Genomic DNA, 16,202 nt, shown 5'->3' with positions numbered 1-16,202 from the left:
AAATTAATTTTAAATAAAAATTAAATATGTATTTATCTAAATAAATATTTAGTTATTTCTAAATAACTAAAGCAATCTTGGAAAAGAGAAACAAAACAGGAAGATTCATGCTTCTTGATTTCAAAATTTACCACAAATGTACAGTAATTAGAAGAGTGTGGCACTGGCAAATGGACAGGCATAAAATGGAGAGTCCAGAAAGAACCCTCACATTTATGGTCAGTTAATTTTCACAGGGTGCCAAGGCAGTTAAATGTGGGAAAGAACATTCTCTTCAACAAATGGTGATGGGATAACTGGATCGCCACATGAAATAGGGTCAGACTCCTACTTCATTTCCTTTCAAAAATTAACTAAAAGTCGATAAAAGCTCTATATGTAAGAGCTAAAATTAGAAAAATCTTAATAGAAAACATAGGTGTATAAATTTTCATGACCTTAGATTAGTCAATGATTTCTTAGCAATATGCCAATGGCAGAAGCAACAAAAGAAAACACAGAAATTGCATATTATCGACATTAAAAATGTCTGTGCTTCAAAGTGAAAAGACACACACACAGAATGGGAGAATGGGAAAAATATTTGCAAATTATTTATATGATACAGGACTTATCTCTAGAATATGTAAAGAACTACTACAAGTCAGTAATAAAAATACTAATCCAATTAAAATATAGGCAAGTGATCTGAATAAATATTAATGGCCAACAAGGACATGAAAACATGCTCAACACCACTGGGCATCAGGGAAATGAAAATCAGAACCACAGTGAGATGCTATTTCACTGATACTAGAGCAGCTAGAATCAGAAAGACAGGATACAATGAGTGTTGACAAGGATGTGGAATAAATAGGATTTTTCTACACCGCTGGTGGATTTCTATGGTGGTGTAGCATCTTTGGAGAGCAGCTTGGTAGTTACACAAAATGTTAAACATAAAGTTACCATATGATCCAGTAATTCTACTCCTAGGCATATACTCAGGAAAAATTAGAATGTGTCCACACAAAAACCTGTACACAAATGTTCACAAGAGCATTATAAATAATAGCTAAAGAGTAGAAGGAATCCAGATATATCCATACTATGGAATATTATTCATTAAAATAAATAAAAAGACATGATATATCGATTTGTGCCACCACATAGGTGAATCTTGAAAACATTATGCTAAATGAAAGAGCTAGTCACAAAAGGCCACATACTGTGTGATTCCATTTCCAGGAAATGTGCAGCATAGATGAATCTCAAGAGACCAAAAGTAGATTGCTGGTTGCCTAGAGATTGGGAGTAGGTGGGTGTGTGGGGAATTGGGGTATGCTAATGAGTGTGGGTTTCTTTTGGGGTAATGAAATTGTTTTAAAATTAATTTGTTAATGGTTGCACAACTCTGTAAATACACTAAAAGCTCTTGGAAAACTATCTGTTCACTTTAAATAAGTGAATTGTGAGACCTGTGGATTATATTCCCAATCAAGATACTAAGAAAATAAGAAAATGTCCCCCCAGTTCCTCAAGCATGGGAGTCACCAAATGCACCTCTGAGCTTTTTCCCACCACTGAAGATTTTATCATTTGAGGTGCCAAATGGTACCAATAACTGTCTAGACCTTTAAACAGAGCTCTGCATCTGTCATCTTGACGCATCTTCCCATAAGCCAAAGGCAGCTCACAGACGATTGGTGACCTGCTTCAGGTTGGTTGTCCAGTGTGGCCCACACTGGTACTGGAGAGGATTTTGTGCCTGATGGATCCATGGGCTGTCACATTGGTCTTCTCACTCAAGTGTCCTCTCAAGAAGTATTTTTTGAGAAGAGAGGAACGCAGGAAAACAGCAAGACACACCAGCTGGGCAGTATCACCTTCAGCGATCTTGGTCTGGCTGTATGTGGTGATCTCTGCTCGGGCCACGGACGGTGAGTAAGAGGGAGCGGACATTTGTGCCATGGACCATTCTGCAGTTGAGCAAAGAAGCCTATCGACCCTTTCTCAGGATAACGTTTTGAATAAACACACATGACAAAATACACAGAATTACAAAGGACACCAATCATATTGAAATACAGTTGGAGAATGTCAAAAAGAAGCAAATATGTTGTATCATATATAAATGCCTCTTTATGGAATTTAAAATCACAACACTTGGTGGTGCATCACTTAATACCATAAAGTGATGACCAAGGCAGACCAGCTGTTGAGAGATCTGTAATAACTACACTGTGGTGAGAACTATCTGTGAATTCAGTGCTGATATTTCTTGTTCAATAATGTTGGGATATGCTAAGTTCCACGTAGAGTTTAGTGAAAAAAAGGGTGTAACTTTTTTTCCCATTAAATTCATGGAACCCCTGAATTACAAACTACTGAGTTAAAAGAATACAGAACTATCTCAGTTAGTCAGATAGAAGCCTCTGGAACTATGTTTTGTCAAGGTATACTTATGCTATTTTAGACTCTTCCTTTATTTTTTTATATAGTATTTATTCATAGCATATTTTGTTTTTACTGAAAATACAATACATATTTGAAAGGAATGCTCTGTCCTTGAAGACACTTCTCACAAGAGAGCCAAGAAATCCAAAAACGTTATTTGAAAAACGTCAAATATGCTTTGACGTCTGGCAGACATTTCCTGTGGGATATGTTCTTGGCTCAACTGCATGCGGGATGAGAGGCTGAAAAGTGAAACATGTGTAGAGAACATACCTTACTTAGATATGAAAATCAGAAAAGAGGACTTATATTTTTGTTTATGTTTTATAACAAAATTGTATTTTAATATCTTTAAATGTATCGGATATAAGAAATTCAGCAACAAAAACACTTAACTGTCATAAGACTAACTGCATATAATCTTTTTGAGAATGAGATACCTGAATATTTTGTTAGCATATGAAGGATAGTTAATGAATTATAAGTGATACATCCTTTGGATGGAAAGCTGTGAAAATAGATGATCTACCTTATTTAGGAAAAAAAAAACCTACATATCATATAATAGGTAGCTTATATATGTCTATTTAATAAAATTATCTGTGTTGAAGCATAACGGATGATTTTCAAACTTACCCCACACTTTCAACAGCAAATACGTATTTCATAACTAATGGGTTCTAATTCTTTATAAAGAAGGTTAAATTATTTTTTAGGAATTGAAAGCTAGTGACTTTGAAAGTAATTTGGTAAGTAATATACCACCTATATTTTGAAGTTTCATGCAAAATAGAATGTATTTTGGGTCACTTTTAGCTCACTGCTTTTGAAGCATTTAATGTGGATGTCTTCCTCAGCATCACAGGAGAGCCGCCCTTGTGGACTCAGGAAGAACTTGGATTTCTGCACCCCAGAGCTCATGCATACATTTCCCCAAACACACATTTCACAAGTGAACAGATTTTTATCATAGGGATTCAATCAGACCATGTAGTAGAGCCCTGTCCCAACTCAGTGGCAATATAATTACCAATTTACTATTTAGTTATGACACCTTGTGGCTTCTTGGTTTGAGTTGTGGAAGGGGAGACAGTCAGAGCAACAGTTAAGACCAGGTATGGGAAAAATTCTGTGGATGCAGGAGGAGGGCAAACTTTCTCTGTGAAAGGCCAGGTAGCAAATGCTTCAGGCTTTGCTGGACCTTTGGTCTCTATTGGAACTACTCGGCGCTGCTGTTGTAGCATGAGTGAGCACAGGGGTGTCCAACACAACCAGCTATCTACTGCTATGTAACAAATCTTCCCCAAATTTATTGATGCAAGCAATCAATATTTAAACCTCCCCTCCCTCATTACCTTGTCAGGTTGCTATTGAATAATACAGACCTAGTTCTTTCAGTAACTCACAGATGCTCGCGCAGGCAGATGGCTAATTTCCATCAACATCTGGTCAATCAGGGTTGCAGACTAGCTGCTGCAGATCTTTGGTGGCTGCAGTCCTGCAGGACGGTTTGACACTTCGGGTGATTTGACTGGGAACATCTTGAACTTGAGAAAGCAGACCCTCTGGGGAGTGAAGGAATCACAGAGAGCAGCTATAAGGAGGGAGCTTTACTCTGGGGTCGGGGTGGCCAACATTTGAGACTGTCATTCAGAAATTCCACTTCTATCCACAGGCCTATGGGTGCCTGAGGCTTTATAAAGCTTTTAGGAGAGAGGTATGGGAGTGGCTCCTCATTGAGGGAACTTCATCTCCTGCTCACCCTCATGCTCAGATCCCACTCACCTGCATTGAGAGCTAGCCCACCCATGGAGAGAAAGGGTCCACACCAAAATCATTGGGAATACTTTCTGGACTGAGAATCATTCTGAAGCCAGATTTCAGAGAAGCACTGGCAACGACTCGTCTTTGGGATCTCTTCTGCTTTGGAAGGGACTATTGGGACATTTGGCAAACTTTGTCTTTCCAGAGTCCCTTAAAGTGTTCTCCATAGAGGGGAATTATGGGATGCCTACTTGTCTCTCCCCATAGGCAATAGAGAAAAATGTTTTTCCTTGGAACTGGTTGTACTTTTATGATCACTTCTGGTGACCAGCTGGCCACTGGAGAACCTTGGAGCCAACAGATGTAAGGGAGAATTCTGGCAGCATTATTCATGGTGCAAATTTAAAACTCCAGCTGGTTCTATGGCAAGCAGATAAATGCACACAGCTGAAAAAGAAAGTAAGTTCAGAACTTGAAATATGCCACAGAGACATTCTGTAGCTCTATTTTCTCAGTGTGTGCCCTTTCTGCTCTTTTCCTGTGGTCTTGAGCTTGGCCATCATTTTCATATTTTATCTTGCAATCTAAAAGTTGCTTTTTCTGTTGAGAATTAAGCAATCTCTGAATCTGGGGAAAATAATGATAAAAAAAATTTGGCTTACTAATTCTCAAAAAGGGTTTGCTGACATTTCCATTTCTGGCCCACCGGCTTTCCAAGCAGTTGAGAACATCATTCAAGTAAGTTAGTCCCCCAGCCTCAGTAGAATTGACGAAGATATGGACATCCTACCCCAAAATACTTGGGCACTGCTTTCTCTAGCATAGTGAGCAGCAGCTTGGGTTGGAAACAGGGTGACCCTGCTGTGGTGCAGCCTGAGGAAGAGGAGAGAATCTGCCAACCAAGGTGACCGCAGTCTTGTCCCTCCATGTGTCATCCCCAGACCAGCATTATCAGGTATAGGCTTGTTAGAATACAGCCTCTCTGACTCCATCCTCTGCCTTTTGAATCAGAATCATCATTTGATAAGGTCCTGGGGTTTTGCTACACACAAAGTCCCCTAGCATGTTTGTGCCCCAGGAGGAGCCAGCAGGGCAACTGAATGGCCTCACTGAGATGAGAGGCTCCTTCCCTCGCCCTCTGTTAGAGTTTCAGTGATCCCCCTAAAGGTGTGGAAAGGCACTCTCAAGACCATCAGCATCAGTCATGTCTTTGCTCTGTAAAGACCTCTCATCACCTAGTGACTTGTCAGAAAAGCAGATTCTGGATGCAGCCCAGGCCTCCTGAAACAGAAACTCCAAGAGTTAAGCCAGCTGGGTTTGAGCATGGATTCCTGGGGATTGTGATGCACATGCATGAGAACCACTGGCTCGTGGCACGTGAGACAAATGAAGTGGTCTCCAACACTTTGATCTTATTCTCACCATCCCCATCTCCTTTCCTAGGCTTTCCACTCTGGGTTCTGGCTCTGCCAACACATCCCTGGAAACTTCAAACCCAGTTCTTGACTCCAGGGGCACATTTATCCCAAGTCTTATTCTAATGAGGTAGTAGGGATATGCTTCTAAGCCAAGCAAGTTGGAATTTATAGAATTTTGCCAGAGAGACAGAAGATACAGCAGGTATCATGGTTATGAGGCTGACAGTCATGCATTGGGATAAAAGAAAAAGACTGAAGGCATCCAAGATACTGAAAGCATTAAGAATTCATAGTCTCATCCATGGACTATCAACCTTTGTACTTCTTTTGGGGAGATAAATTAATCCTCATCTGGTTCCACCACTATAATTGGATTTCTGTTACAGGCAGCCCACCACAGGCCTAGCTGGTACAAATCTGAATAAGTTCAAGTATAGCTTCCTGGATTGTCATTTATCTGATCTGATTTCTCTAAACTTCAAGGCCTGACCCCTATTTTTAGTTGAATGTCATCATTTAATAGTATCTTCTATATATTCATTAGATCATGTCTTAAGCCAGAGGTTAACGAAGGGGGAAGATAGTCAATATTTTAGGTTTTGTAGGCCATTTGGTCTCTGCCATTGTAGGGTGAATAAAAGTGCTCTGTCCCAATAAAACTTTATTTGCAGACTCTGAATTTTCTTTTACAATGTTCTCATGCCATGAAAAATTTTTGTTCTTTTGATTTTTTCCTAACTACAAAACATGTAAAAACCACTTTTCACTCATGGGCCTTAAAAAATAGGCAGCAGACCAGATTGGGTCTGAAGGTCATAGCTGGCTGATCCCTGCCTTAAACATTAAAAAAGAAAAAATCCCAGAGGATGCAGACCTTGCTTACAAGAGTTTTCCCTAATTCAAAGAAGATATCCAGATAAAAAGATAAAAACCCAACACTAAAGTGGAACTATAATAAGGGGCAATGGTAGGGATGGGGCCCTACCTCTAATTTTTACCCCATTATAGATGTATTTATCACTGTTGTGAAACCCTGGTGGGTAAAGGAAGAGGGAGAAAGAAGAAACAAGAGTGTTTAAGAATTTGGAGAAAGGAAGACAAATTAAAATGACTAGAAGCTTTGAACTGCAGAGGGAAACACTGCTCCATTCTCCAAGTTCAAGGCCATAAATCTTCCCCGTGGCTCCCAGATAGAACCACAAATATTGAATTGGCTTTGCTGAGGCTGATCCCCATTGGGCACTTGGAATCCTCCATGTTATTTCCCTCAAGTTGTGAGTCTATGCTTTACACTCCTCTGTATTCTGAACTCCCCACATCAAAGGCAGAAACAAGCCCTTCTCACCTTTGATTATTTAACTGGCTCAGTGTGGTCTGCTACACAGGTTCTTTGGTACCATGAATTACCTCATACAAGGTTGGCAAATGGGAACAAAGGTCACTGCCCTGCAGACAGGTACTAATTCAGACACTACATTTCATGCACTTTTATTAATCACTCTTCAGTGAACACTCTGTCACTACTACATTCTAGAACAAAGTTACATTTTTAAAAAACTTGGAAATATCTATAATTTGTGGTGAGTAGCTTAGTATGTGAGTATGTTTGTTTCCTATTCCTGCTGTAGCCAACTACCAGAGATTAGTGGTTTAAAACAACACGTATTTATTATGTTAATGGCTTTCAAGGTGAGAAGTTCAAATCAAGGAGTTAGTAGTGTGTTCCTTCTAGAGAATCTAGGAGAGAACGTCCCACGTTTTAGAGATTGCCTACATTTCCTGTCCGATGGTCCACTCCATCTTCAAAGCCAACAGAGGAGCACCTGCCAACCTCTCTCACTCTCTGACCTCTGCTTTTGTTGTCATAGCTCATTCTCGGGCTCTTCTGTCTTCCTCTTCCATTAAGGGACTTGTGATTGCAAGTCCCACCAGGGGACTTGTGATTGAGCCCACCAGACTGAGGCTGTAGATCCAAAGATAATAAAGGATTGACAATAAAACCAAGGAAAAAAAATCATTTTGCCTAAATGACACCATTGTCCTAACACTTCTGATTTAGGACACAGGTCAAATATGGCAAATATAGCATTTGGACTGTGTTTTATGAAACCTTCAGGGGCTATTAAGTGACATGAATGAAAAGCACCATTCATCTCTTTCTGACCTAACCTCTGTTTCTTCTTTAAAATATCATTAAAAAAAGCCATTCTTGAATTTCATTAAGTTTCTTAACTTTCACACTTCAAACTGCAAGACCATCTGCTGATTCCTGGGCCAAATGAATGACAAAGACGATGTCGATGTTATAACCCTTCAAAGAGGACTTCTTTTCTTTTCTTTCTTAAAGATTTTATTTATTTATTTATTTGACAGAGAGAGAGATCACAAGTAGGCAAAGAGGCAGGCAGAGAGAGAGAGAGGAGAAAGCAGGCTCCCCATGGAGTAGAGAGCCGCATGTGGGGCTCGATCTCAGGATTCTGGTATCATGACCTGAGCCGAAGGCAGAGGCTTTAACCCAGGTGCCCCTCAAAGACAATTTCTTAGCTGGATGTAATTGTGGTACCTCACTTGCCACCTGAAAACATTGGAAACCCACATCCACACATCTTTGCTCTGTCATCTGAATCAGACTTGCCTGGATTTAGCAGCAAGGTCTGTAAGAACTCCAGCCCTGTGTCCCTTGAGCCTTTGTCAGGGCTCCTAAACCTGAGTTTAAAAGGCTCAGTTTGCTTATAATACCACACATTCCTCTCTTTCTTAATTTAAAGATGAGAAGGAGAATTTAAAGTAGGAGAAGAAAGACAAACGGAAATAAAAAGGTTATGTGAGTTTTTTTCCTTCCTGGATTTGGGTTGTCCCATGCCTCCTTCAGAAGCCAGAGCTGGTTCAAGAACTAAAGCTTAGATGGCTACTCTCTCAAACACATCACTGGGGGTGGTCTGAGCCCACACAGTTGTCTAAGGCCCCCACAGTGACCAGGACATTCTTTATTACTCACTTTCAATTTCCCTCACCCAGCGATTAATTTTATTTGTAAGACAGTCACCTTCCCTAGCCAAATGGTTGAAAGATGGAAACATCATCTTCCAAGAAGGCACACATCTTACACCCCATAAAAACCTGAAAGAGAAAACATAAAAGGCTATGTCAGTTTCTCCTCCACTTTCAGAGTGGTCACAGAACAGGGCTGTTGAACTTGAGCAATGTTTATGGCAAAAAGACGTGGTCAGAAGCAAGAAAGCACTGCAAAGAACAACAGTCCTTCATTTATGGAGCAATTTTATTTGCTTTAGCAGTCTAATGAGTGGAAAGAAAATTTCTGTTAAGAGGAATGTCACCCAACAGGGAGCCTGGTAATAAAAATGTCCCCATCAACTATGTCATAAGAAAATGTGTTTTCTGTATCTTGCCACCTGCATTTTATATCCCTTTAAAGGAGATGAAGTATAACCTTATGCACAGGGTGGGTTTGCCTCAAAGATGTGCCAAGACAGTCTTGTGAAATGCAGCTTCAAGCTAGAAACAGCTCAGGTGTTCATCAGTTAAACAGATGCATGAATTGTGGTATGCCCATTCAATGGAATTCTATTCAGCCATTAGGAGAAGTAAACACACAATAGCAGAGATGAATTTCAGAAGAATTACACTGAATAAAAACATATTTACACGAAAGAGTATGTTCTGATTCCATTTTCATAAGGTTTTTTAAAACTAATCCATGATGGGGGAGAATCAGAGTAGCAGCTGCCTCTAGTGAGAGCCTGAGTTTGGGGGAGTGGTCATAATTGGCTGAGAAGGGAGATGAGGAAATTTTGGGGGGTGATGGTCATGTTCCTTATTTTGATTAAGGGTGGAAGTTACAAAGGTGTCTGCATCTGTCAAAACTCGTGGAATGGTACACCTAAAATTTATACTTAAATATAATTTATAAATTATATATAAAATATAAAATATAATTTATATTTAAATATTACCTGTTAATTTTACTTCAAAGGAAAAATACAACCATAAACAATTATTGGACTCTAGTTAATGGCACGTGCCGACATGTTTAGAAGGAAATATACTGATGTCTGCAAACTTACTTTGAAATGCACCCAACATAAGAGGTATCGATGGGTGAATAGATGAGTAGGCATGTGATAAAACAATCAGGGTACAATATTAGTGATGGACTCTGGGTGGATGAACATTTTGCACTGACTTGAGGGAAACTCACTTGGTCCTTTAAAGATGGATGCCGATCTTGATCTGAATTTAGCATCTGCTTTAGGCACTACTGGGTGGCTGTCCATTCACATGACACCTGCAAATCTCCAGAGGTTTTTCTGGGACTGCATCCTTGTCCAAGTGAGGGAATCATTAAAGGACAGCCATGGGAAGAGCCTTGCAAGGACCAAGATCCACCACCCAGCAGGCTGACACCCAACGCCATCATTCTAAGAAGTTGCTCCAGATCTGAGTTTCCTTCTAATTGGCTCCCCTGTGCTCTTCCAAGGCCATTTCTTTCTTCTTCATGAGCCCTCATTCCAGCTAAACTGTGTGTTCCCTTTCTTTAGCATTCCTGAGCGCTGCCCAGAAACTTTCCCCTTGCACCTTCTGCCTCTGCGTCCCAGCCCTTCCTGCCCTGGGTGGCTATGCCAGCTGCTCTCCCATCTCTCTTTGCAATTCTCTTCCATCTTGCACTTTACATGTCTCTGTCTTGTTCCTTCTCAGCACCATGCTCACACCACCCACCACTTCCCCCTCTTCATTTCTTCCACCCCATCCCTTCCCTTCATCCCATCCAACACATGTATTTACTTTAAGCCTCACTTAATGTTGATAAACATAAAAATATGCATCTATACATATACATGTATACACATATGTGCATACACACACACATAGGTGGTGATCACACATTTATTTTGTTTACTTCTCTTCCCTCTCTCTGCTCCATAGAGTGGACAACACATCCACACCATTTACTTATGCTTAGATGTAGGGCACAACGACCAGCACATTTTAGGCTCAGGATAAATATGTCTAAATGAATAATGACTTCTGTTCTTCTCATCCTGTCTTGGCTCTTACCTATTCAAATACTTGAGCTTAAAAGCCCAGTTCAAGTTCTAACATTAAAAATACTATAATAATTCTACTATTTTTGTTGTTCTTTTTGGAACATCTGCTTCTCAAAGGATTTGTAAACTCTCTGAAGGCTTCAACCAAGTTTTATATCCCTATTGCAATATTTTATCCACAGGAGAAAATCATAAACATCTATGAGAGTGATTATTTTCTATCAATAAGATTCTCTTTCATTTTTCTTTTTCTTTTGTTATTGAAGTGTTGCTGACACACAAGAATACATTAGCTTTAAGTGTATAACATAATGACTTGACAATTCTAAATGTTATGCTATGTTTACCACCAATGTAGCTACCATCTGTCAATATACATTATTACAACACCCTTGACTCTATTCCCTATGCTGTATCTTTCATTCCCACGACTTATTCAGTCCATTTCTGGAAGCTTGTTTCTCCCTTTCCACTTCACCCATTTTGCCCATTCCCCCAAGACCCTCTCCTCTGGCAGCCAGCACATATCTCTCTGTATTTATGAGTCTGTTTCTGCTTTTTGTTTGTTTACTTTTTTGTTTTGTTTTTAAGATTTCCCATATAAGTGAAATCAAATGGTATTTGTCTTTCTCTGTCTGCCTTATTTCATTTAGCCTAATACCCTTTAGGTCCATCTATGATTAGGAATGACAAGATCTCATAGTTTTTTTACGACTGAATAAAATTCCATTGTATGTATATATTACATCTTCTTAATCTATTCATGTATCAGTGGACACTTCAGTTGCTTCCATATTTTGACTATTATAAATAATGATGCAATAAAAGGAAATATATATCTTTTTAAATTAGTGTTTTCATTCTTTTTGGGTAAATACCAAGTAGTGGAATTATTGGATCATATAGTAATTCTATTTTTAATTTTTAGAAGGCTCTCCATACTGTTTCCCACAGGGGGGTGCACCAGTTTGCATTCCCACCAACAGAGTTTAGCTTGGGGCTGTTTTTAATAGTCAATGTCTCATACCATTGCAAACTCTTCTCTGATTTTTTCAGAAATTAAATACGCAATGGTCTTAGTAGAATTCAGAATATAGTGCCTCCAGGAACCACACACATACAGGAAGTGTTTTAAACGGTACTGAATCTAGAGCTCTGAGGAGTTCTGCTTTACTGAATTCTTAGGATGTTCCTGGATCCTCTCAGTGCTCTCCCCCAGCAGTCCTTCATTTCATTGCAGGCAGATGAGTATGTCGAACAAGCAAACTCTAGAATTAAGTTGCCTGGTGTCTTCATTATGAGCAGGTGCAGGGACAGAACCAGTCCTGGGCTTCTGTAAGGTCTGGGGCAGACCCTTCTCAGCCCCGTCCTAGTGCTAACGCTTAGCTCTCTCTGTGCTACAGGTTCCTCCTCTCTGCCATGAGGATGAAAACCACCTCCAGGGATGTGTCTCAGAACCTGTCTAGGAGAAGATGTTCAATAGTTTTCTCAGCTACATGGTACAGTGTTTATAAATTGCTTACCCTTCCATCCTTTGGTATCCACTTACCAATTGTCCAAGTCCTAGAGCCTTCCCAGGGGTAAGAAGGGTTGCTGAAGCCTTGGATGCTAACCAATACTGGGATAGTCTCCTAGGGATCCAGGTGGCAGAGAAAGTGGGTGCTGGAAATGCCCAAAATAAAGAATGGGATGTGAAGGAAGAGGCAGCATGGGAAGCCCCATGAGACAGATGGTAACACTGGGAGAGGGGGTCAGTTAGCTTACTGAGCCCTCAACCGCCCCCTTGGATACAAGATTCCATTTCACATAGCAACTGGCATGAATTTTAAATCCATTGATTGGTTTGTATCAATCTGTAAGACGTGTTTTGCAGCCAATGTTCAGAGATGCACATGTGTACAAACACACACAAACACACACTATGTAGCCACCCACCCTTACCTCCCCCAGCCCCTTTCCACATAGCCTTGCATCTACTCCTCTGTCCTAAACTAGCTTTTAACAGATTTTATGCACAGTAAAGTAAAACTCTTCAAAGATCACACTTTCTCTGCTTTCCTTTCCCTTTCTTTCTTTCTTTCTTTTTTTCTTCCTTTTTTTTTTTTTTTAAATCTGGGGTGAACAAAGGTCATCTCTTTGGATGACACAATGTATACTGTACATCGTTCTGTAACAGAACCAGAACCGTGTCTCCTTGTGCTATTCTTTCATCAACATTTAGGGAGTGACATGGTTCTCATAAGAGCAAGGTTCTGAAGAGTCAGACAGGTTTCAGTTTCAATCTTCTGAAGCTCGTAACACTGGGCAAATAGCTTAAATGTCATTAAGTCTTAATTTCTCCACCTGTAAATTGAGCATAATTTTTAATGTCTAGTGCATAATGAAATAAGGCATTTAGCACAATGCTAGACACATAGGACGAGCCCAAGCAATCATTACTACTCTTCTGCTGTTTTCATGATCTCTATCTGAGTCTTAGTTTCCTTTCCCTCTCAGAGTGAGGATAAAATGCACATCTTAAGGTTAGATGACACAATTTGGACGACACAGTCAGGGCTGATATGAATCCCTGGATCTGGTCCATGGACACCCAGGATGGGCGGTGGAACCAGGAAGACATGTGGGAAGAAGTGTCAAGAACTTGTTACAGAGAAAATGGATACTGCCATTTATACTCTTGTCAGAAATTATACTGCTATTGACATTGCTGCCCAGAACTTGTTGGCCAAGAAATCGTTATGAAGATCTATGGCCCAAAAACCTTAAAACTTATAAGGATATATGATCATCTTCTAGAATCTGTACATTGAGGTCATGCAAAACTCATGGGCTAATCTTCAGTTTTAGTTTAAAATTACTATGTCAACCCTCATTTATTTAGATGAGATATAGGAGCATGTATTGTTGGGAGAGAAAAGAAGGTGAGTCTAAAGATGTGAAAGGTTTGAACTGAAGAATGTTTTAAATGGTAATGTTGCAGACACTGTGATGAAACAACCCCTCTTCCCAATCCATAAGCCCTACTTTCTAAACCTCCTTTCAGTGCTTGTCCTAGAGTTGGTCATGTTGTCCAGTTCTAGCTAACTGAAAATAAAAACACTGCATGGTGAGTGACCTGGAGGGTCCTTCAAAGATGATAAGCTTAGGATCCGGTTCTGGTAAATAAATGAATAAATAAATAAATAAAATGCAAGAATTTTGGACAAAATATGAAAAAGCCATTTGAAGACACTGAGGAGTGACCAAAATTGGGCAGAAACTGCAAGACTTAACCCTTCAAAGGAGGAAATTATTTTGGATGAGATCAATGTTATTTGTATTTTCCCTGAACACACACCCAATTCACAGGGTGCAGAGTAACTAAAACCCTTGCAGACGGTCCTAGTATTACTGGCAAGAAGTGTTAAAGGATAGAATTCAGGGTTTGCACAGCTGGAAAGTAAGATGGTAATCTTAGAAAACAGGAAGTCACAGGGAAGAGCCCTCAAATCATCTAAATGTAAGTTACACTTAGAGCTTTGACTAACCCTGTGAAATACATGCATGAGGGAGAATCCAAAAAACCCAGTGGTAATTAACAGATGATGAACAAGAGGGCTGAACATGCATGCCTGCCACTGACCACCACAGGGGAAACAGAGTTTAAAAGTTTAAGTCCCACCAAATTAGGAAGGCTTGGTAAACATGTGGGCTTTTCACTGAAACCCTCAAAAAGCCACATGTTAGAAATAAAGATTATGCCCCAGAAGAAAGGAATTTAGTCTACAATTAAGGGGAAAAACAATAAAAGATATAATAAAACAATATAAAAAACATAAAAAGATATAAAAAATAAATAAAAGATGCCCTAGTAAGGCATAAAACCAAGTCTTCACAAATTCTATATAATCAACCAGGAATTTAACAACTTATAGAACAAAAGTCAAACTCACAGAAAAGAGGAAGATTATATAAACTAGAACTTCCAAGGTATGTCGAAGTCCACCAATTTAAAAATACTAGACATTAAAAGAAATGGGGAAAAAATAACGCATGATTTAAAAAAAACAAAAGTTAATAGAAAGGTTTTGAAATGAATCAAGCAGTGTAATTAACAGATGAAGACTTTAAAGAAACTATTATAAGCACAAAGAGCTAAAGAAAAAGATAGTCTCATTGAATAAACAATCTCAGTAAAGAAATGGAAACTGTAAAAAAATGGAAATTCTAATACTGAAAGTACAATATCTGAATAGAACACTTTACATTTTGAACTTAAAAGCATATAGGAAGGGCACCTGAGTGGATCAGAGGGTTAAGCCTCTGCCTTCAGCTCAGGTCATGATCTCAGGGTTCTGGGCTCCAGCCCCACATCGGGCTCTCTGCTCAGTGGGGAGCCTGCTTCCCCCTCTCTCTCTGCCTGCCCCTCTGCCTGCTTGTGACATCTCTCTCTCTCTGTCAAATAAATAAAATAAAATCTAACAAAAAAAAAAAAAGCATATAGGAAATGGTAGGGAAATAGGTCAGTGAACTTATAAACTTGAATATAGCTCGGTAGATATTAACATGTCTGAAGAACAGAAAGATACATAGTTTCAGAAAGAATAAACAAAGCTATTTAACTTAATTTGGAGTATTTAATTGGAGGCTTAGATGCAGAGAAGAAAGAGAATGTAACAACAAAGTATTTGATGAAATATTTTCCAAATTTCCAAAATTTTGTTAAGATTCTATAGGTCTAAGAATTTTAGTGAGCCCCCAGCACATACTACAGGCAAAACCTTAACTATGTTTCTTATAGACAAATCAAGGAAAAGGAACAATAAGGAAAATATCTTAAAAGTAGCTAGAGAAAAAACCAAACTGATCTCTTATCAGAAACAATGCAAACCAGAAGACAATGGGACGATATCTTTAAAGTACTAAAATAAACAAACAAAAAGCCACGGTCAACACAAAATATTATGTCTGGATAAAATATTCTTCAAGGATGAAGGAGAAATAAACCCATTTTCAGATAAAAGAAAACGAAAGTAATTCAGTGCCAGCAGACGTGTGTTGTACTTGTGCTAAGGGAAGCTCTCAGGTGAGAGGAAATGACACCAGATGGAAATCTGGACCTCCAAAGAGAAACAAAAAACAACTAAAATGGTAAATATTTGAGTAAGTATAAAAGATGACATTTATTCAATTCCCTCAAAGACAACTGGCTCTTTAAAGCAAACACTATAATATTATATTATAAGATTTATAAATTCTGTAAATATGAAATTTTTATGTGACAAAAATAATATAAAAGATATGCTTAATGGAATTGTACTGTTCCAAGTTTCTTGTTATTTATTTATTTATTTATTTATTTATTTATTTATTTATTTTCAGTGTTCCAGAATTCATTGTTTATGCACCACACCACTCCATGCAATACGTGCCCTCCATAATACCCACTACCTGGTTCACCCAATCCCTACCCTCCCGTCCCTCTAAAACCCTCAGTTTGTTTCTCAGAGTCCACAGTCCCTCATGGTTCATCTCCCTC

This window comes from Mustela nivalis, assembly GCF_964662115.1.
Source record: "Mustela nivalis genome assembly, chromosome: 8".
NCBI lineage: Eukaryota > Metazoa > Chordata > Mammalia > Carnivora > Mustelidae > Mustela > Mustela nivalis.
Note: the sequence above shows the minus strand (reverse complement) of the source record.